This window comes from Tiliqua scincoides, chromosome 6 (assembly GCF_035046505.1).
Source record: "Tiliqua scincoides isolate rTilSci1 chromosome 6, rTilSci1.hap2, whole genome shotgun sequence".
In the NCBI taxonomy this organism is placed as follows: domain Eukaryota; kingdom Metazoa; phylum Chordata; class Lepidosauria; order Squamata; family Scincidae; genus Tiliqua; species Tiliqua scincoides.
Genome location: NC_089826.1, coordinates 18,513,989 through 18,537,862, shown reverse-complemented (window position 1 = coordinate 18,537,862; position 23,874 = coordinate 18,513,989). Strand labels below are relative to the sequence as shown.

At 43.7% G+C, this 23,874-nt stretch overlaps 1 protein-coding gene and 1 pseudogene across 1 annotated transcript in view; one reads left to right on the top strand and one right to left on the bottom strand.

The window, feature by feature from the left end:
• The window catches only part of STPG2 (sperm tail PG-rich repeat containing 2), a 290,626-nt gene that overhangs the window by 110,793 nt on the left and 155,959 nt on the right, over positions 1–23,874 (top strand). The gene's annotated exons all lie outside the window — the stretch shown is intronic.
• LOC136656493 (5S ribosomal RNA) lies at positions 4,522–4,641 on the bottom strand (annotated as a pseudogene).

The following is a 23,874-nucleotide window of genomic DNA, read 5'->3' as shown; positions in this document are numbered from 1 at the left end:
TTCCCACATCCCAGTTCGCAGCCAATTCTTAACCAGTATTGAGTATTCATTGTTTTCCTTAGCCCATGGATAAACATTATGCTTGGTGATTTTAGCTTTGCATAGCATAGCCTGGCTTGTTGTCCAAAGAAAGATGGCCCTTTAAAACATAGTATAAAATGTTGCTTGAGTCTTCAAGCCACAGATTAAAACACACTGTAGGATCTAGTCGCAGCATTTTGCTCTCAACTGTGGAAAGCATCTTTGTGGAAAGCTTTTGTGTAACTAGGCCCTTACACATGTGTTAAAGGGTCCTTAAGATTGTAGTTGCTGATCTATGTTGCTGGAAGGATCCTCCAAATTATTTATTGTACCATTTAGTACCAAGGCCAAATTTATGTTATCTTCACCATCCATAAATCATTGTGTTGTAACCTGTTCTGTTATGGAAAATGCAAATCAGGTATCTTTGAAGTTTAGGCTAGTGATATCCTATAGTATAGGCATGTCCAACTTCGAACAGGTCGTGATCTACTTTTTCTGCCCAAAAGTGCCAGTGATCTACCACCATGAAAATTAAGTTTCAAATTAGTTTCAAATTAACTTTTAACCCAATAAAGTTGGAGGATTCCCACCCACCCCCATTTTTAATGAACCTTCTGTCATTTACTTGGATGTGATCAGCTGTTAAGCAAATTAAGCAAAAGCAAAACTACCTGACCGGTAGTTCTCCCTTTTAAAGACATCATTCCAAGTAGTTCTTCTTTAACACTGAAGTCTTCAAAAACCATCTGGATAAAGACTAGTAACTGCGCTATGTCTCTTATGTCTGTAGATTCAGCCAGTTGGAGTGAGAAAGCAACACAATTTGAAACATCCTCCAACAATTATTCAGTTGTGTCTCCACACATCTTTTCTATTCGCCGCACGACGGTGTTTCTTGACAATTGTACATCTTGAATAGCAGCTATAATCTCTTTCTTATTTTTAAATCCTTCAAAAAGATTGTCAGCTGCTTCAAGAAAACAATCTTTTACAAATTCCCCTTCAGTGAAAGGTTTGCATTTCTTTGCGATTGGGTTGCTGACCTTGAAGGATGCTATGGTTGCATTGACCGAATGTGACCTTGGCTTTGCCATCAACTGTTGCTGAGTAGCCGATTTTGATTTAAGTTCTTTGAGCTTCAGTTTACGAATTTCACTTTTGGGTGGAAAATCAGCATCAAACTTATTTGATGCCTTACAATGACGTTCCAGATTACCCTTTTTGGGCAAGGATACTGGGGTGTTACAAATTAGACAACAACACTTGTCTTTCACCATGATGAAGAAGTAGTCCATTTCCCATTCATCATGAAAGTGATGCTCTTCTTTGGAACACTCATACTGGGTGAGTAGGTTTTGCTCTTCTTTGGAACACTCATACTGGGTGGCTGGATGTAAGAAGGCCAAATCTGCTAAGTTAGTATAAACACTGGCTGAATCTGGTCCAAAACTGTCACTGTCCCAAAGTATTAAAGATCAACAGGAACTGAAGACCTCTGGATGATGTGCAGTACAAGGACTGGAGATGCCAAAACCACACATGCAGTTCTAGAAGTAAAAATAAGAATTCATCATACTGGCACCAATAATCAAATACCACCAAGCAATAATAAAAAAAACTCAAACACCTGTCCAGCAAACCAAATAAAATCAAATACCGCCAAGTACCACCACACGCGATTTAATAAATTCTGCACACAGTGTAGAATCAACGCAAAGGCAAGGCGAAATAAAATTGCAGTGTAGAATCAACGCAAAGGCTAGGCAAAATAAAATTGCAGAGGCAAGCAAAAGTTACAGTGGTTTGAACCAATCCGAAGGCAAGTTAGAACAAAACTGGAAAAGCCCGCCACAATCACCAAATTCTTGACACTTTGTTGTGTCTGCCTGAAAACGTTTAATGAAAGCGAACTATAAAGTGACCAATGACCAGCACACGACACAACTAATACGGTAAGTGTATTCAGTTAAAGCCTGGGCGAATCGATATCGCCCGGTATATAACACATTTCTAAGGGGTGTTGGGGTGGGGGCAGGAATGGGTGATTCTGAGAGGCAGGAGACCAGGTTTGATGCCGGACCTGTGGCGTCTCATCATGGGGTGCGGGTGGCGGCCCCCTGGTGTACCCACAAACTATAGGCACGAAAACAACAAGCACCCCCAATTCACCCGCAGGCAAGATTCCCGCAGGCAGGGAAAAAAGACAGGCAAAGGATCAGCAGCGGCTGCAAGCCCTTGGCAGATGACCTGCCAGCACGAGCTCTCTCCTTAACAACAGGGCGAGCTGCTGGAGAGATGGAGCCAAGTGGGGCTGGCGATCTGCCTCTGAACCCTCTGCAATCTACAGGTAGATCGCGATCTACCTGTTGGACATGCCTGCTATAGTAAATTTCGGAAATGCTATTTTTCTCCTTTTTTAATACGGAAAATTATTATGAGGTGAATCTGCAGTTTACATTAAAAATAAAAGCTGTTTGTCATGGATGCATCTAATTAAGGCTGCAATCCTACACATGCTTTCCTATGAGTAAGCCCTAGTGAACAGCAGATGCATTTCAATGTAAGTAAGTGTAAAGTCATGTACATTGGGGCAGAAAATTAAAGCTTCATATGTAGGCTGATGGGTTCTGAGCTGTCTGTGATAGATCAGGAGAGAGATCTTGGGGTGGTAGTGGACAGGTCGATGAAAGTGTCGATCCAATGTGCGGCGGCAGTAAAGATGGCCAATTGTATGCTTGGGATCATTAGAAAAGTTATTGAGAACAAAACGGCTAATATAATGCCATTGTACAAATCGATGGTAAGGCCACACCTGGAGTATTGTATCCAGTTCTGGTTGCCACATCTCAAAAAGGATATAGTGGAAACGGAAAAGTGCAAAAGAGAGCGACTACGATGATTACTGGGCTGGGGCACCTTCCTTATGAGGAAAGGCGTTTGGGCCTCTTCAGCCTAGAAAAGAGACGCCTGAGGGGGGACATGATTGAGACATACAAAATTATGCACGGGAAGGATAAAGAGAGATGCTCTTTACACTCTCACATAACACCAGAACCAGGGGACATCCACTAAAATTGAGTGTTGGGAGAGTTAGGACAGACAAAAGAAAATATTTCTTTACTCAGCGTGTGGTTGGTCTTTGGAACTCTTTGCCGCAGGATGTGGTGATGGCATTGGTCTGGATGCCTTTAAAAGGGGATTGGACAAGTTTCTGGAGGAAAAATCCATTACGGGTTACAAGCCATGATGTGTATGTGCAACCTCCTGATTTTAGAAATGGGCTATGTCAGAATGCCAATGCAAGGGAGGGCACCAGGATGCAGGTCTGTTGTTATCAGGTGTGCTCCCTGGGGCATTTGGTGGGGCTGCTGTGAGATACAGGAAGCTGGACTAGATGGGCCTATGGCCTGATCCAGTGGGGCTGTTCTTATGTTCTTATAATGGGACTTCTAAGTAGACATAGGATTGTGCTGTGAGGAATGGGAGAACTGGTTCTAGATATTCCCTTTTTCCCCAGGAATGTTGACCCATCTCTTCAGTGGGAGAGCTCTTATGTGCATGTGGCTGAGGATTTCTGGATCAGGGAAAATGTATTTTAGTGCTGTGAGACAATTGCATTAAATAAAATTGAAGTACAACAATTGTGTCAGCAGATGTTCATTTGTGTTTCATTAAAATTATAGTAATCTAATAAAAAATCACTTGCACTAATTTAATGAAAGTATTATCAAATGCTGTGGTTCACATTATAAAGCAATCTCTTCTCATAATTAAGTTTAACCTGAAGTTTTGCAAATGGTTTTATGAGTTACTTCCACTTGAAATGGAGAACCAGTTATTACATATGAAGCCAAAGGAGGATGAAGTTATTGCCCAGAATTTATGGAGCTGTTTATGCTCACACGGAGGACTTGCACTAAATCAGTGAAATTTTTAACTTTTGCTTCTTTGAACTGCTTTTGTTTCTTTGCTCCCCCCCCCCCCCATATTACGAACTGCTTTTGAAACAATTTCTAAAGCAGTGTTTAAAGCAGTTTGCTTCGCTGCATGGGTATGTGCAGGGCCCATTAGGGGGTAAAGGATGCAATTTGTACCGAGGCCCAGGATCAAAAAAGGGGGCCCAGGAGCCAAAGACAGGGGCGCAGAAATTATCTGGGATCTTACAATTTTCTATCTCACTGAGACTCACTGCCCAAGTGGGATACCGGGGACACATGGCTTCTGCTGCAAGCCATATGCACCACACTGAGGAATGCATATGTGACACTCCTTAACACAGTGTCAAATCTGGGAAGAAACTGGCCTGCTACAGTAGCTCTTTGGCTTCTGGATCCACTTACCATGAAGGAGTGGATAGGAGCTTACGGACACAGCCGCAGGACTACAGCTCCTGCAGATTTGGTACACAAGGACACTTTCCATTCCAGTGTGAGCCTAAATTTGATGATAATTTTCTGGAATGGTTGGCAACCTTCAGTCTTGAAAGACTATGGTATGAGCTTACAGCACCCAGTATTCCCAGGCGGTCTCCCATCCAAGTACTAACCAGGCCTGACCCTGCTTAGCTTCCAAGATCAGACGAGATTGGGCATGTGCAGGGTAACAGTTGCTGTAAATGCTTTTCTATATTTAAAAGATTTTAGAGAGACTTAGGAGTGTGTTTGGTTTTCTGTGTTAGTGCATCTAGCTGCCAATGCCACAAAGACAGGTACACCTGGGCTCTGTGTTGGGAAACCTGGTAGATCTGGGCTCCAAAAGCTATTCCAACTGTTGCTACCCTCCCCCTGCCTGGTTTTGTCCCCTCCCCACTCCTCCCCCTTTGGGAAGGGGTCCAAAACAAAGGTCCCTGATAAAAATTCCAAAACCCCTCAGAGGGCCTTCCTCTCAGACACCAATGGTGTGTGCGATTTGAGAAAAACTAGTTTAAGGCTGGAATCCTATGTATGCTAATCTGGAAGTTTCCGACTGAATTCACTGAGGCTTACTTCTGAGTAAATATGAATAGTATCAGGACATAACCCCCCCCCCCAACTGAACAAAGATTGGGTCCTTGTTACTGCAAGTAAAAGAAAAGTATTCTTCGGATATTCATGCGTATTTGTAAAGTACAAGGAAACAACTATGAAATATGTATATTCAACAATGGAGACAATTTTGCTTTAGAAAATAGGAATGCTTACTTAGGGATCTCATTCATCATTATCTCTTCCACTTTGTGTCTGGTAGGTGATATGAGTCTTTGCAGCATCAACTACTTTTCATGTGTTTGATGTTTAACAAATAATTAGTAACAATGTGGAGCAGTGCACTTCGCCATAATTCATTCATTGCTTTAGTTACAAAAGCTACTGTTTGACTCACCATCACAAACTCATTACGTTTCCTGGCACATTCCCACAGGAAATTACTTAGGTAACAAATAGAATTTATCTTCAAAATTAATTGGACAGATCACATGAAGGTAGTTGTGTCCACTTTTTCTATGACTTTGCCCAGGACTTTTTTATATAAAAGTCCCTGTAGTGTGAAAACTAATTATTTCTTCTATTTGCTTGTTGGCTCGTAATATTACATTCCAAAATAATTGGAGGTCTTTAAATCAGGGCTGAATTCTCAGACCACTACGTTAAGAATAAGCACCTCAAATGCTAAGTGTTTCACTTAGTTTTCTCATTCTCACTTGTATTAATGTTTGGGCTTTTTAAGATGATCAAATAACATGATATAGATCCAGTTTTCAGAAAATGCATGACCAAAACTTGGTAGCTTTTTCACTTCATAATCAAGTACCACTTAACAGCCACAGTAATGCAAAAAAAATAAATGAATTAGGTGAGAATGGAGTTGTAAGGGAGCTGTTTACACATGGCCAAGGGACTGAGTATATGGCCCTAAACTTCAGGAAGGTCAAAGCTGAGCATGTGCTATCCAGAAAGCATCTGAGATTAAACATCAGTTGCTAATGCTGTGCTCAGAATATAACAACTCAAAAACTGATTAAGAATATTAATTGAATACTGTTTAGCTCCAGGTGCATAGGATCAGGACCATTCTGGTAGCCTTGCACTCTCCTTCACCTGATCTTCCACACCAACCAAGGCATGCTTGCTTACTCATGAGTAAACTCGAACGTGAGGCTTAGTTTTACTTTCCATAGGGCTCACTACATTCATCTGCTTGTGGGGAGGGACTTCCTTCTCAGGTGTTTTTGGGGGCTGCATTCATTGGATCAGGACCATTCTGGTGTTCTTGGATTCCTCTCAGCCTGCCCTTTCCGTCGGACTAAGGCAAGTTCGCCTACTCACGAATAAACGCGCGATACGGCTCACTTTCCATAGGGATCCATGCATTTTTGTTCTCCAGTTTTTTGGCCATAACTTTTGATAGAAAGGAGATATTTCACTCAGATTTTTTGCATTGCATTCCGCTCGAAATTCTGCATCCAACAGTATATAATATGATGGGGTTACTCCTAATCACCGTGATTTTAGCTTGCGCATCACCCCCCCTTGCGCGTCATCCAGTTCAGCCCACACCCCACTAGCGACGCCACTGGTATATGGGAGTGTGCCCCCAAATCTGTGCAGAAACAGGCAACTGACAGCTCTTCTTTATCTTCCTTGTTCTCTTCTGTCTTAGCTCTGTCTTTTTTGTTATTGGTTTGCGTCTGCTCACTGCCTCATGTCCCCTTTTGTTTCTGCTTCCCCTTCCTTTGCCTCTAGTTTTATTTTTCTTTCTTAGGCTCCTCATCTGGCCCTGACCAGTTTTCCTTTGCCTTCCCACTGCTTTTTACATTTTTCCTGGACAGCCTACTTCCTCTTCTCCTATTTCTTTCTTTCCCATGCACTTTTCATTGCTACCCATGCACTTCTCATTGCTCATGTCCTGGACTCTTGCCCTATTTCCGTAAATCCTAGACCAGTAGTCTCCAAAATATGAATTGGGACCCACCGAATTGTGGAACTGGTAAGGCAGATTAGGCAATGTGCATCAAGGGTTAAACAAGCTGCTACTTGGGGGGGGGGGAGCATTGCTGCCCAGTCACCATTATAGCTGCACCCCTTGGCAAAGATGGAAATTCAGATTAGATGACTTGAGTCCAAGTTACAAAAATATGAGTCTGAGGCCGCTAACTAGGCACTTGGTCCCCATGCATGCAGTCTCAAGTCTGTCTGTGTCTGGGTGTGCTTGCTTTACATTTTTTGTGGCATGATAGACCTCGTAGGGCTATCATTCAGACCAGCAAAGCAGTAGGGAAGTTCCAACCAGGAGGCAGAATATTTTGCTTTTGTATCGGGGGGGGGGGGGTAGATGGGAGCGGATTCTCTTTTCCCTCTCTGAAGGAACCATTGGATCATTGGATGAAGGACTTGAGTCAAGCCACGCTGGACTTGCCCATTTCTGCCCATTGGCATTTATAAATCAGGTAGCCTATAGAGTTCTCTTGAGAAGAAAGTTGTCTGTGTCCTCCCCCCAGGTGACAAGGAAAATATCCTGAGCCTATGGAAAGCGATCCATGAGTGCTTGTTTACTTGCAAGTAGGCGACTGTGTCTTGGCTCTTATCAAAGGCCAGGCGAGGGGGAATGCAAGGCCATTAGAATGGTCCGAATCTGATGAATGTTGAGCTCATCAAATGCTCCAGAAGACACTCCCCACCCCAATTGTGAGAATGATGAAAATAGAGGCTTAAGCGACTGATAAAGTGAAACACTTTTTAAAAAGGCTTGTACAGCTAGGTGGGTTCTGGAAGTGTCATTTTTAAAAGTGGGTCCTGGTGCTAAAAAGTTTGGGAACCACTATTCTAGACATCTATAGTCCAGCCTTATGCCTATTTTCCATACATAAGCCCACTGAAATCTGAATGGAATAATTGCATAGGGATGGGTAATCTCCTTGCAAAATGAGCAGATTTTATGTGTTGATTTTGTTTTACCCTACCATTTGAGGCAAATGTATTATTCCTTCTGCAAGACCTCCACTTTTATTCAGGTGCATGTAGTAAATGTGACTCCAAGGCAGCTATTATAAAACAATTAGCAACACACCATGCATACTTGCATACCAAGGACAGACAGAGGTGCGCACGCACACACACACACACACACACACACACACACACACACACACACACACACACACACACAGCCTTTTTGCAGATCTTAAGTGTAGCTTACAGAACAGCAAGGCGTCATTACTTCTTAACATGTTTACAAAAAGAGGAATTAACAAGTTAAAAAATTAGTTTGTATAAATTACAAAATAATTTAGTATTTAGAAAAATTTTATTCTTATGTCTGTGTTTAAGCTTTTTAGTGATTTTCTGAACTTATTACTTCTGTGGGTTAAATTTAACTAAATCAGTTCAAGTTCCTGGCTTTCTGCTTCTTCTGTAATAATTGTGAAGGCTGTTAGTACATGAATGACTTAGCATAACTGCCTGATAGTGGCTGATATAAAGTAATAAAACTGATTTTTTTTTTTTTACAATATGATGTCACTCTACATTTACTGTGAATATATTATATTTATCACTAGGCCACAGTGTCTCTGTGTGCCACATATCCATTGGGGGGAAAATTACTGAGATACCAATATTTAAATTTGAATGTGCTTGCTAGATGTTTTAAAATTTAAATCCAATTAGGGACCTGTCAGTTTTACTGCAAGGGAGAGAAGGAAATGAAATATGGAGAGTAAAAGAATCAATGCAAACTCCATTTTAATCGTAGAAGAAAGATGACGGATCTTTGACATCCGTAGTCTACAAAACCAGTGTGTTAGATTCTTTTTCCTTGCCAAACTTTGTTGCTTTCATCCACCCACAATTTCTTTACCTAGAGGTCTTAGACTTCAATGATTAAATTAGTTCTTATTGCTGCTTGTTTTTAAAATTAATTTTCATATATACACATGTAACAAAATGAATTCTGTAGAAAATGTAAAATCAAAACATAGTTTGAATAAACAGGAGCTGCAGATCATAGTCCCTGTGATCCACAATTAAATTACATATTTTGACATAATCTTGGGACGTGTGCTTGCAAAGCCACTGTTAATTTCAGACAAAAGGGCAATATTTTTGTTGACTGATAAATGTGAACTAAGAGTACTGTTCTTGATATAAAAGTTTATGTGGAAAAATGAGTTTTCAAACCTAGTTGTAACTGGTGAGGGAAATTCCAGGCAGGTTGAAACTGTAAGTTTCTCGACATCCCAGAGAATAATTTTCTTTTATTCTCTCTCCTTTTTCTTTCATTGACAGGATAATTGAGGAATTGCCAATTAACAGCCCAGTCCTGAGCTGCCCGCGGCACCCAGGCTCGGCGGCACCAAGAAGGGCTACCGCCGGATCCTGCGCCTCCCGAGCTACCGCGGGAGGCACCTCGGAAGAAGGGGACTTTCGTCCCCTTCCCCTTAGTAAGATAAGCAGCCCCGCAATGGGCCCCGCAATGGGGCTACTCACTTTACTGCCAACCTAAAGGTCGACAGTAAGGTAAAGGCACTCGTGTAGGGCGCGCAAACCTCCACAAGTGCTCCTGCAGAGTGGAGCTCCGTGGATCCGCCTCCCATCCCTCCCCAGGCACGCCTCCAGCCTGCCCCCCTCCCCGCATCACACCTCCCCATCACGCCTCCCCCCTCCCTGCCCCCGCCTATACATCCTCCCCGCCGCTGCTTACTGTTCTGTGGCTCGGCGGTCCAGGAGACCGCTGAGCTGCAGAACCTGGGCAACCGGCCCATGCTAGCCCAGCACCGGCCAGCGCTGGGCTAGCGCCGGTGGGAGCCTGGTGGTGAGGCTGACATACGTGCCTTATGGCATGTTTGCAATAGTGCTTGGCGGCACGGAGCTGTGCCGCCGAGCATAGGATTGGGCTCTGAATTACCTGCACATTTGGTCACCCCAGATGAGAGTTGCCTGTTTGTCTTCCCTGGATTACCTCCCCTTGTGATTATAGAATGAAATTCCAATTCTTTCCAAGTGTCAAAGGGCTGAAGTTATTGTAACACAAAGGCATCGTCTTTCCCTTCCTTTATTCAAGCAGTGGTTCCCAAACTTTTTTGACCTATGGCTTCTTTGACCTATTGGCCATTGGCTGCAGTTCCCTAGAACCAAGCAAGGGATCTGAAAACAGATGGTGTACTTAAGAGACAGACACTCTTTACATACTCAGAGGCACCCTTTCTTATGGGTGGGTGTACATTTGCATGTATATACAAAACTTCTCCATGGTGGGAAATGGAGTCTGGGCCTCCCGTGCACTTCAGAAAGTATAGGGAAAGAAGGAAATCCCCCCCCCAAATCATGCAAATTACTTATCTGCCTCTGCAGTTCCTGCTGCTTCTCCTATGTCTCCCTGTTTCCTTTGCTGTCCGCATCCTGTTAGCATTGCGTTGATTTTACCATCCAACCTGCTTCCTGTTAGCGTTGTAGTCTTCTTATCTGTGTTTCAGGCAGGGACAAGGCCATATGAGGCTGATTCACCTAATTTTAAACATGAAAAACCAATGTTGGGAGCATTACTTGGGACCAGTCCAACAGTAGGATTGATAACCTGTGCTGAAGACTAGACTGAGTCCCTGTTGTGTCCCTGTTGGTGCTCTTGGACCTCTCAGTGGCTTTTGTCACCATCGACAGTGGTGTCCTAGAATCACTTATTTTCTGTATAAATAGCTTTGTGAAAAGCAGTATGTAAATATTCTAAATATTATTTAATATTCTATTTATTTATTCTATTATTAAATATTATTAAATATTCTAAATACTGTAATAGTGTCTATGAACGTTACATGAGAAATTCTTCAGAATTTTTTCCTTGAAAAATGATTGGAATGACCTTGTTTTTGCGATTTTATGCTCCAGTGTTGGACATCGTACTCTTACCTAATCTACCTTTTACAACGGTTGATTAGACTCTTAAGCGTAAGCATTCAAATAGTATTTTGTTGTATTTATAGTACAATTCTTACTAAAAAATGGAATTTATTTTTTCACTCAAATTAAATGTAATGAGGCACGACAACTATTACAATGATGCTATCCAGCTCCAGTGGGTTAAAAAATTAGCTTTCCTTTCAAAATATTGTAAGGTGAATATAAAATGTAGGCCTGCTCGTGAGAGCTTATTAAAACTAGTCAGAGAGAAAAGTTGTGTTTTCCTTTCGCCTACTTGTTGTTGGCCGAATATTGCTAATGCTTTACTTAAATCTTGGACAGGAGCATACAATAACATTTGAATTTGTACAAGATATAAAGAAGCTTAAGGGAAATAAGTTTCCACTATTTGCATTCTACAAGCTGGGCCCTGCCTATTATCATTTCATGCTCTTCAGTCCCATGGAGCAGGACCTTTATTGTGGTCTCTTTGTGAGATGACCTCCCCAAAGGGATTAGGAACTCTTTGTCCTTGTCATTTTCGAGAGAGTAAAAACCCCATCTATTTTGAAATGCATTTGGCTGCTAATATCTGTTGTGCCATTGTCACTGTTCTTGTAGTTTGTGCCCTTTGTAGTTTGCTATGCCTAATAATTAATTGTTATTGTTTATAGTTAACTTATTACTGTTGTGTTTTTTTAAAAAAAAAAAACTTTGTGTAGCTCTCTGAACTTTGGAAAGACAGGATACAAATGTTTAAATAAAAGTAATGTATCTGACATATTTTTGTAGACTTCGGGGGGCTGCTTATTGTCACTTGTAGTTAGCTCTGGAGTTAATACAAAATAGGAGGAGTGACTGGTGAATAGGAACTAGCCTGGGATCTACAAACATGGAGGAACAAGAGACTGCATAGCAGGGGCAAGAATTTGTATATATAAGGGCTATGACTGTTACTTGGCATCCTTTTGGGCATTGCAACACACCCTTTCCCTGAACCATGCAAATGAGGTACTTGGCATATCTTCCCGGACTATGGTATTGGGTTTTGGATTCCTTCTACCCACTTCCTTTACTTCCAGAAGTGGGTATGTGATGGGCAGTAAGCCTTTGTTGTTGTGTCTGCCACAGAGATAGTGTGATCCATTTAATAGCCAGAAGTCTCTTGTTACCCTGCACTTGATAGAATGGCTCTCCTCCTGCTGTTAGATCAGTTCAGTTTGGCCTAAACTGCTTTTGGCTTATACATGAAGCAAACTGACCTGATTCCACAGATGTTAAAGGTTACCAGTTTTTATCTGATATAATCAGCTGTCCATATGGGACACATGCTATTATCTTCTAGGGCCCCCAAAGCAAGTTTTCCTATTCGTGCATAACATTTTTAGACATAGCTTACTCACGTAATAATCTCTTGTGGCTGAAGAGGGCTTGAAACTGGTTTCCAATGTGTAAGCCCACCATTTTACTCACTAAACCATAGCATCCATAGATAGCTGTTGACTTTGAAATTTTAAGAACATAAGAACAGCCAGTTGGATCAGGCCAAGGGCCCATCTATCCCAGCTTCCTGTATCTCACAATGGCCCCACCAGATACCTCAGAGAGCACTCAAGACAACAAGAGACTTGCATCTTGGTGCCTTCCTTTGCACCTGGCACTTTGAGGTAGCCTACTTCTAAAACTAGGAGGTTTGTAACCTGTGATGGAATTTTCCTCCAGAAATCTGTCCAATCCCCTTTTAAAGTAATCTAGGCTATATGCCATCACCGCATCCTGTGGTGTAAAGAGTTCCAAAGACTAATTACATCTTGGGTAAAGAAATATAGAAGAGCTTATCTTCAGCATCAAAACAGGCTATAGGAGAAATGGAGTAATTTATTTTCACTTATGCAATTTTGTTTTCATTCCTGTAGTATTTCATTCTGCCATGATGTTGAAAAGGAGCTGTAGCAGTAGCAATTTCTTGAGCTATGTCTTTTTTTTTTTTGCTTTATGTGTGAAACACACATTTTGTCAGAGCAACAAAAATTATTTCAAACCTAGCTGTCTCTTCTGTGTATTGAAATAAATGTAAAGAAATTATTTTTTTAATGTCTGAATGGTAGCATCATCCCATTGCAAATTGCCACCCATCGCTACTAAAAATGATGGCGCCTTGAAACTGAAGGTTAAGAAATTTATGTATTAATATTGTGCACACAAAATGTTTCATCCCTGCATGTTCTTCTGTTTATTGTAGTGATTTCTTTTTTATTGTAAACATTCTTTTTATTCCACTTATCTACCCTATTTGGTCATCCCCTGTGTTTGGTACTATACCTTCTTTTTTTTTTTAAGTCCCAAGCACAAGTTTCTACCAGCTTATATGGAAGTTACAGAAAATACTGTTGAAGAAAGTGCCTGCTCTTTGTGAGAAATGACTGCAAAATTTGGTTTCAAACTGCCCTGTTTTGCTTTGATCGTCAAAGCTTCCTTTTTTATGTGTTGTAACTGAATGCTCGTTTTGGCCACTCTTGATTTCAGTCACTCTTTATAAAAAAAAGTGGTCTGCATATTTCTTTAATCCCTTGAACAAGCCTTTCATCTTAGTTGCATTGATTTTTATTTCTGACAGTAATTGTCTGATGTCTGTCACTGTAGCAAGTACAACTCTGTCTTCCTTGCTGTGTTTTGTCTGAGAGTGGAACATTGATCTACAGGGATCTCTACAATGGGTCCCAGTGCTTCTCTTTAACAACTTGTAAAGTAACTTTTAATATCAGTAGTGCATTTCTATGTACATAAGCTTTTGGAGGCTTGAAGATCTCCAGACACTTGTTAGCTGGAATCGGAGGCTCTGAAGGCCTCTAAGTAATTCAAACTGGCATGTGTAGAAACAACTGGCAGGGAAAGCAATTAGGACTTGATCCTGAAGAGCATTAGAAGACACTCACGTAGTATTCAGTGAAGTCTTCATTTAAGCATGGAAATAGTCTGATTAAGTAATTTTAAAGCACAAGCTCAAATCCCTGGAGTCTTTTAGAGAACAGCCTGCTCAGTACTTTGGACGGCAGAAATATTAATGAAGAAGTTGTGCCTTTCTGAAGCATCTGCTCCTCAAGCATATGCACAAATTGCCCTTGATGGCCACTTACCTTCAGATATTACACCAGTACAAGGGAAGCAGGAAGCATTAAGAGCCTGGTGCTTCTTGATCTTAAGAACATAAGAACATAAGAACAGCCCCACTGGATCAGGCCATAGGCCCATCTAGTCCAGCTTCCTGTATCTCACAGCGGCCCTCCAAATGCCCCAGGGAGCACACCAGATAACAAGAGACCTCACCCTGGTGCCCTCCCCTACATCTGGCATTCTGACTTAACCCATTTCCAAAATCAGGAGGTTGCGCATACCCATACGCATATGGGTTATGGCTTGTAACCCATAATGGATTTTTCCTCCAGAAACTTGTCCAATCCCCTTTTAAAGGCGTCTAGGCTAGACGCCAGCACCACATCCTGTGGCAAGGAGTTCCACAGACTGACCACACGCCGAGTAAAGAAATATTTTCTTTTGTCTGTCCTAACCCGCCCAACACTCAATTTTAGTGGATGTCCCCTGGTTCTGGTATTATGTGAGAGTGTAAAGAGCATCTCTATATCCACTCTGTCCATTCCTTGCATAATTTTGTATGTCTCAATCATGTCCCCCCTCAGGCATCTCTTTTCTAGGCTGAAGAGGCCCAAACGCCGTAGCCTTTCCTCATAAGGAAGGTGCCCCAGCCCCGTAATCATCTTAGTCGCTCTCTTTTGCACCTTTTCCATTTCCACTATGTCTTTTTTGAGATGCGGCGACCAGAACTGGACACAATACTCCAGGTGTGGCCTTACCATAGATTTGTACAACGGCATTATAATACTAGCCGTTTTGTTCTCAATACCCTTCCTAATGATCCCAAGCATAGAATTGGCCTTCTTCACTGCCGCCGCACATTGGGTCGACACTTTCATCGACCTGACCACCACCACCCCAAGATCTCTCTCCTGATCTGTCACAGACAGCTCAGAACCCATCAGCCTATATCTAAAGTTTTGATTTTTTGCCCCAATGTGCATGACTTTACACTTACTGACATTGAAGCGCATCTGCCATTTTGCTGCCCATTCTGCCAGTCTGGAGAGATCCTTCTGGAGCTCCTCACAATCACTTCTGGTCTTTACCACTCAGAAAAGTTTGGTGTCGTCTGCAAACTTGGCCACTTCACTGCTCACCCCTGTCTCCAGGTCATTTATGAAGAGGTTGAAAAGCACCGGTCCCAGGACAGATCCTTGGGGCACACCGCTTTTCACCTCTCTCCATTGTGAAAATTGCCCATTGACACCCACTCTCTGCTTCCTGGCCTCCAACCAGTTCTCAGTCCAGGAGAGGACCTGTCCTCTAATTCCCTGACTGTGGAGTTTTTTCAGAAGCCTTTGGTGAGGGACCGTGTCAAACGCCTTCTGAAAGTCCAGATATATAATGTCCACGGATTCTCCCAAATCCACATGCCTGTTGACCTTTTCAAAGAATTCTATAAGGTTCGTGAGGCAAGACTTACCCTTACAGAAGCCATGCTGACTCTCCCTCAGCAAGGCCTGTTCGTCTATGTGTTTTGAGATCCTATCTTTGATGAGGCATTCCACCATCTTACCCGGTATGGATGTTAGGCTGACCGGCCTATAGTTTCCCCGGTCCCCCCTCTTTCCCTTTTTAAAGATAGGCGTGACATTTGCTATCCTCCAATCTTCTGGCACCGTGGCCGTTTTGAGGGACAAGTTGCATACCTTAGTCAAGAGATCTGCAACTTCATTCTTCAATTCCTTAATAACCCTTGGGTGGATGCCATCAGGGCCCGGTGACTTATTGATCTTTAATTTATCAATGAGGTCTGAAACATCTTCTCTTTTAACCTCTATCTGACTTAACTCCTCGGTCAGGAGGGGCCGTTCGGGGCTGTGATCTTCCACATCATTGTAGTGCCCTTTTGACAGCTTGCATGTTGGTGAGAAACAGGCAAAGGAGCTTTTTGAGGCATTATGAGGATGTGAAGAAATAGAAAACAGAAGGCAGTTTGGATTCCTCCTCCAGTTCCATCAGCATGATGATGTCTGCTCTTTATGGTTGCTCAGTTTGAAAAAAACCTGCTCAGAGCGACATCTCCATTTTGGAAGTGGAACGGCCATTTTCACACCCCCAAATGAATGTGTGTATGTGTGTGCGTGCGCGTGCCTGGGGGGGTACCTTCATGTGCTGCTAGTGGCTTCCTAGAAGCACGGGTTGCCAAACACAGTAGCATAGCTAAGGAGGTTCAGGGGGTAGGAAGTGCACCGGGCTACAGGGTGGTGGGGCTGAGTGGGCAACAACCTGCAGGCAACAGCGCCTGTGCATGACAATTGGGCAGCTACCGGCAGCCCTGCCAGTTCCAGGCACTCTGGAGGGAGGAAGGGCAACAGTCACCCTCAACTGTGTGTTGCCCCTCCCTGCAGCCAGGAGGAATCACTTGTTTGTGCAGGGGGGATAGCCTAGCCCTCGTCTCCAGCAGAGCTGAAGGACCGCAGCAGTTGCAGCAGGCACTGTGGAGGAGCTGGCCCCATCCCCTCCCGCAGCTGAGACTTCTCCGGTCCACCCACTCATTTAGGCACAGGCGCACCTTTCTTTCATTCATCCTGTCAGCCCTCCCTCCGTCCGTCACTTCCCCCGCCTGTCCTGCTGGACACGCTGCCCCCTGAAGCCCTATGTGGCTTCCATGGCAAGTGAGTGTGGGGAGCAGAGGAGGGAAGGTGCCTGCCTGCCTGCCTGCATTTAGGGAGGGAGGAAGAAGTGTGCTTGGGAGGAGGGGGGGCTGTTTGATGCTGGGACATGGGGTGTGTGTGAGTGGAGCCCCTGCTAGGCAGGCAGGGGGAGCTCCCAGAAACCTAGCCTAGACTGAGGAGGGGGTTCTCCTTGTGCAGCTGCTCATCGCTCCCCCCCTGCCCACACTTCTCCTCTGCTCTCCACACCTCCTCTCTGTATTTGTCCCCCTCTTAGCCTCCTCTCTCCTCCTGAGTTCCTGACAGGGCTGTAGCAGCCCCATTGTCTCACCCAGATTGGCAATTTAAGCCAGTAGGGCTTGCTTCTAAGTAGACATGCAGAGGATTGGGCTCCCCTCTGAGGCTGCAATCCCACCCCCACTATCCTGGGATAGTGACTTTCTTTAATCATTGACTATAATAGGCTTGCTTCTAAGTAGAGAGGCAGAGGATTGGGCTCCCTTCCGAGACTGCAATCCTACCACACCTTCCTGGGAGTAAGCCCCATTGACTTGACTGGGTTTGCTTCCCAGTAGACATGCAGAGGATTGGGCTCCGAGTTGGCTGACTGTGATAGGTTACCTGTGCATGTGCAGCAACCTGAAGAGGGTAGCATGCAAGGCTCTGCAGCATGGGAGGCAAGTTGCATGGGAGGCAAGTTGCATGGGAGGCAAGCAGGAACACTGAGCAGCACGTGGCTGGGCCTCATCATTTATTCACATAATTCCTCAATTCCACTTAAGCTTCTGGCTCTTTTGATTGTCCCCAGCCCCCTCCTGCACCCCTCAAACTGTGTAAGGCTGCAATCCCAATTCCTACCTTACCTCACTTACCAGGGAGTAAGCCCCATTACACCCTGAAAGTTTCATTTTGAAACGAAAGTTGCCTTTGCTAAAGAGCTGCAGCTCATTTCTCCCTACTCTTTGCCCAGAATTCAGGCCAGTGCCCAGTAGAAACACTTATTAGAATCCATCTCAGCCCCAGTTAAATGTTTTTGTTTACCTGCGGTGGGGGAACACTACAAAGGCTATCTTAGACTAAGCACTGGCCCTTCAGTTCAAGGAATCTTTTTGGTTTTTTTGTTCTGTTGCGTATACTTTAGGTGGCTCAGGACCCCAGACCACACTAGGATCCAACCTCAACCTTAGTGTGAACCTTCATTTCTTCCAAGTGTTCTCTTGGATTGCACTCCAGGCAGGCACCCCTCTGGAACTATCCCTCAGCTGTTGACTTGGGGGCTCAGCCATTCCAGAAACTCAATTCTCATAGTCTGGAAGTCTCCAGGTTTCCAGCAATTTTGAACTTCCAGTGAGCTGATTAAGGACTGATGCTTTTATGAAGATTTACCCAGAACATCATATAATGCAGACAGAATGTAATCTGGGACATGGAATATTCTATCTTTGTTGAAATAGAAGAGGATTAGAAGAGCAGAAGTCAAGAATTTGTTTTGGGAACAATGTAAACCACAATAGAGCACTGTATCTGCTGTTCAAGGACAGTTATGAATGACACACATATATGTTGAGGATGATAATGTTGAGAAAGCCAGGATGGTGTAGAGTTCTGGAGTTGCTTAAACCTGGAAGATCCAGGTTCAAATCCTCTCTCAGTCATGAGGTTTCCTGGGTGACCTTGGACCAGTCACTATCCCTCAGCCTAACCAACCTCACAGGGTTGTTGTGAGAACAAAAGAAAGGAAGGAACCCTGAGCTCCTGGATGAAGGACAGTATAAAAATGTGAAAAGTAAATAATGGCCATTGAGGTTTATATGCAGCCAAATGACTGCTGTCCATCACCAGGCAATGCCTGGTGTGAACATTGTTTATATCCAGCAGCTTTTTTTTTTTTTTACAGCTTCATGAATGAGCATGACAATTCTTCATCGTGCCGAAAGGAAGGTTCCAATGATAGAGTAGACTAGATGGCAGTTTTGAGGTCAAGATTGGCTCAGATTTGGCTCCAGCAGGAAGCTTCGCATATTAAATACTCTAGTAAAGCAATACAGAGTCCTAAGCAAGCCAGACTCATTTCTGCAGGTTTGTTGCTTCCCTGTAGACTCAGTCTGTATGCTTTTCAGAAATTCCATTGGCTGTTCTCTCCTTGCCTGCTTCTCTCTCTTGTTTCTGGGAAGGATGCAGGCTAAGTCTTTGAAGGAATAGGTGCACACAATATTAGATGGGGCTGGACTGGAAGAGTGCAAGGCCAGCAGTGGGCAACCAAGGGCAAACTAAAATTGTAAAGTTATTTTAGGAAAGAGTGAGTGAAAGTGACAGCAGGAGTGCTAAGAGGATGGGGAAAACAGGATGCTAGAGCTTTGAGACCCATTGAGACCTAAGAATTTGAGGAACACAGAACAGATGACTATAACCTTTATATTATAACCTTTCTGCTGTATTGAAAAAGTCCTATGTCAAGATTTGCCCTCACCACTCTAGTGAAGATGAATCATTGTCTGAGCTGGATGGATTCTGAACATTCTCGCTAAGGCATCCTTCACACAATGGTATTTAATGGAGTGTTAGGGGTTGATCAAAAGACCTGTTGGTAATCTGAGTTCTCAGAGTGCTGATCTCTCCTACAATTCATATCCAAAAGTTAAAGCTTGGTGGCAGTATAGCAGGGCTTTCCTTACTTTGCGGCCTTCTTTGGACTACTAGCAAATGTTCCTTGTTGTTTGGGTGTGAGCATGTGGTATGTGTCAGATTGCCATAATGACCCCCACAGCTAAGGTTTTCAAGTTATGAATGCACCTCCTGCTAGTGCAGTAGGCAGTGCTGCTCCAGGTGGCTCCAGGACAGCAGTAAGAGGATATCAAATATTTGTCAAGGAGATTATATGTACTTCAAGGAAAACTGAAGTAGTTTTGATAAAAGGTATTCACTACCAGCGATGAAAATGGTAGCGTGTAAAATCATAACCCCAATGTAGAGTATGTGGAGAGATTATAGCTGTACAGTGAGTCATTTTATTTTATTTATTATAAATGAAATTCAGTGTACAATATAGATTTCTGAACTGTGCTTTCCAGTCACTTCTTAAGGATTAAATTACATTCATTGTGTATTCAAGTGTACACCAATCAGATTGTACCAGTTCCTATCTGTTTGAAATATACCAGGGTCATGTTTTCTCCACAGTGTAACACAAAGGTTAAAAGATAGGTTTCCACCTCAGTGCTCCTTTTCAAAATGATTCTCACTTGAATAGCAAGATTCTGTTGAGTACAAATAGAAGAAAGCTTATGTTAGAAAAGAAATAACATAGAGAAGAACCCAGCTTCTCTCTCTCTCTCTCTCTCTCTCTCTCTCTCTCTCTCTCTCTCTGTGTGTGTGTGAGTGAGTGAGAGTGTTCTCTTTCACTCTCTTGTGTTGATGCACTGTGAAGAGAGAACAGGAACGGGTAGAAGGTATCTGTTGTTGGACTAAATAGTTTTGCTTAAAGTCTGTGTATCTTGGTTTATCTTCATTGGGATTTATCATATTGGGAAAGTAAAAAGTGTGTGTGTGTGTGTGATTTATTGCTAATGAATCATCATTCTCTGAAATAAGTGTATAAGATTTTAATTGTATTTTATACTGCTGTTGTACTTGTATTTTTAATTTTTTATAATATATTTTAAAAATATATTTATAATATATTATATATATTATAAATATATATAATATACCTGGAGCCTCTTTAGTGCAACTCGGGCAAACAGCTTTCCTATAACGCTAAGGAGAGAGATGCCACGGTAGTTGTTGCAGTCACCCCTGTCACCTTTGTTCTTATACAGCGTGATGATGTTTGCATCCCTCATGTCTTGAGGTACTCCACCTTCTCTCCAGCAAAGACAGAGGATTTCATGCAGCTCAGCGACAATGATCTTTTTGCAGCACTTTAGGACTTCAGCAGGGATGCTGTCTTTTCCAGGTGCCTTGCCGAAGGCAAGGGAGTCCAGGGCCACGTGAAGTTCTTCTTCAGACAGCGTCTATCCAGAATCGCAGTGTGGATTCCGAGCCAACAGGTCCACCACTGATATGGTATTCTCCCTTAGACAACTGCAGGAGAAATGCAGGGAACAACGACAGCCACTCTTTATAGCCTTCATAGTTCTCATGAAGGCTTTCGACCTGGTCAGCAGAGAAGGCCTCTTCAAGATTCTCCCCAAGATTGGATGTCCACTCAGGCTCCTCAGCATCATCAGATCTTTCCACAAGGACATGAAGGGCACTGTTGTCTTTGATGGCTCCACATCAGACCCCTTTGACATCCAAAGCGGAGTGAAGCAGGGCTGTGTTCTTGCACCAACCTTGTTTGGGATTTTCTTCGCTGTCCTGCTGAAGCAGGCCTTTGGAACTGCAACAGAAGGCATCTATCTCTGGACCAGATCAGACGGAAAGCTCTTCAACCTCTCCAGACTGAGAGCAAAGTCCAAAGTTCAGCTGAAATGTCTGCGTGACTTCCTCTTTGCCGACGATGCATCTATCACTACGCACTCTGCCAAAGATCTCCAGCAGCTCATGGATCATTTTAGCAAGGCCTGCCAAGATTTTGGACTGACAATCAGCCTGAAGAAAACACAGGTCATGGTTCAGGATGTGGACTCACCTCCCTGCATTGCAATCTCTGAGCATGAACTGGAGGTTGTCCATGACTTTGTGTACCTTGGCTCAACAATCTCCAACACTCTTTCTCTCGATACCGAGCTAAATAAGCGCATCGGTAAAGCAGCTACCACGTTTTCCAGACTCACAAAGAGAGTCTGGTCCAACAAGAAGCTGACGGAACATACCAAGATCCAGGTCTACAGAGCTTGTGTCCTGAGTACACTTTTGTACTGCAGCGAGTCATGGACTCTTTGCTCACAACAGGAGAGGAAACTGAACGCTTTCCACATGCGCTGCCTCCGATGCATCCTCGACATCACCTGGCAGGACAAAGTTCCAAACAACACAGTCCTGGAATGAGCTGGAATCCCTAGCATGTATGCACTGCTGAAACAGAGACGCCTGCGTTGGTTCGGTCATGTTGTGAGAATGGATGATGGCCGGATCCCATCTATGGATGATGGCCGGATCTCTATGGTGAACTCGTGCAAGGAAAGCGCCCTACAGGTAGACCACAGCTGCAATACAAGGACATCTGCAAGAGGGATCTGAAGGCCTTAGGAGTGGACCTCAACAGGTGGGAAACCCTGGCCTCTGAGCGGCCCGCTTGGAGGCAGGCTGTGCAGCATGGCCTTTCCCAGTTTGAAGAGACACTTGGCCAACAGACTGAGGCAAAGAGGCAGGCCCATAGCCAGGGAGACAGACCAGGGACAGACTGCACTTGCTCCCGGTGTGGAAGGGACTGTCACTCCCGAATCGGCCTTTTCAGCCACACTAGACGCTGTTCCAGAACCACCTTTCAGAGCGCGATACCATAGTCTTTCGAGACTGAAGGTTGCCAACATGAATATAATATATTATATATATGGTATATATAATATATTTTTATAATTACTTTTTATAATAATATTTTAATTAAGTTGTATTAGCATTTTATAAAGATTTAGTTGGAGTTTTGAGTCACCTTATAGTAGGAAGGATGAGTATAAATGATGACCTGGTTGACCTCTTAAGGCCAGGAAAGGGCCTCAGAATAAACTATAAATATCTTCTGGTTTGTATTTCCCCCAAACCATCCAGTATTAGGGTTTTATCCACAGTACCGAATGACACAGAAGCAAATTAAAGTTGCTGTAAAAGTTCCCAGGATACTTGTTTTGAAGGTCTCATTGAATCCAAGCTGCCCTGTTAATTTGTATGTCCATGTAAAAGAAAGTGTGGATGTGAGCATCCTTGCATTCAGCCTAGAATATCAAATTTTCAAACGTTATGAAACTGGGAGGAATTCCGAACACCATAATGCCTATGGTTACAAGTTAAATGTTAATTTGGAACAGGCAATGCAAAATTATATTCAAGGAAATGGAGAAATAAAACCATCCAAATAGATATGTACAGAACTTTACGCAGTAGTATTAAGTGCTGTATAGGATTTAACAGATGATCTGCTTTGCTCCATTGGATCCAGAGCTTCCATGTTGGGCTGCCCCCCGCCCAACACAGAGGCTCTTCATTCTGCACCGTCCTTCAGAGCTACTCATTGCAGGGCTACTAGCTTTACCCAGGGAAAAGGGACAAAAGTCTCCTTCTCCTGGGGAGGATGTGGTGGCGGCCATTTTCAGCACCACTGCAGCCCCGTGCTCCGGACAGCTCAGGATTGGGCTGTCAGTCTCTGAAGGGAGGGGCACTTAGACTAGGGCACTGGCATCGCTAGGGTGTGTGGGAGGTGCGGGCTGCATCAGGTGACACGCTGGGGGGGTGACGCGCTAGGGGGTGATGCGCTAACATCGTGGTGTTAGGAGCTACCCTATCATGCCATAAACCATTGGATGCGGAATGGCCAGTGGAGTGCATTGCAAAATACAGAATTGAAATCGCTCCTTTCGTTCAAAGGTTATGGCCTAATATCCGTACGGAAAAAATGCATGGAGAACTATAGAAAGTGGAAGTGAACTGTAGCACGCGTTTACTCATGGATAGGCGTACTTGCCATAGTTTGTTGGAAAGGGCAGGCTGAGAGGAATCCAACAACACTGGAATGGTCCCGATCCAATGAATGCAGCCCCCCAAAATACCCAAGAAGCTCCCCCCCAGCTGCGGGTCTGAGCCCTAAACAAAGCCATGTGGCCATGTTTACTCATGAGTAGGCAGACTTGCCTTAGTCGAGGCAGGCTGAGAGGCTCCAAGGACGTCAGAATGGTCCTCGTCCAATGATTGCAGCCCCCAAAAACACTGGAGAAGGAGTTTCCTCCCTCCCAGTCTATGGAGCCCTATGGATTGCAAAGCAGCCTCACAGTCATGATTACTTGTGAGTAGGCAGATGTGCCTTGTCTGGTGGTCAGGCCAGGCAAAGGGGAATGTGAGGACACCAGAAGTGCCCTGAGCCTATGGAGCTGGAGTGCAACAGAAGGCAGCCTCCCCCCCCCCCAAGAACAAAATAGAGGCTTGAATGGTAAGGGGAAGTTTTCTATTTTGCACTTGCAAAGCCATTTGGGTGATGTGCCTGAAATAGAAGAACTTTAAACTGGGCACTGGGAGGGCTGAAGAGCTCACTGATTCTTTTTTGGGGGTTATTA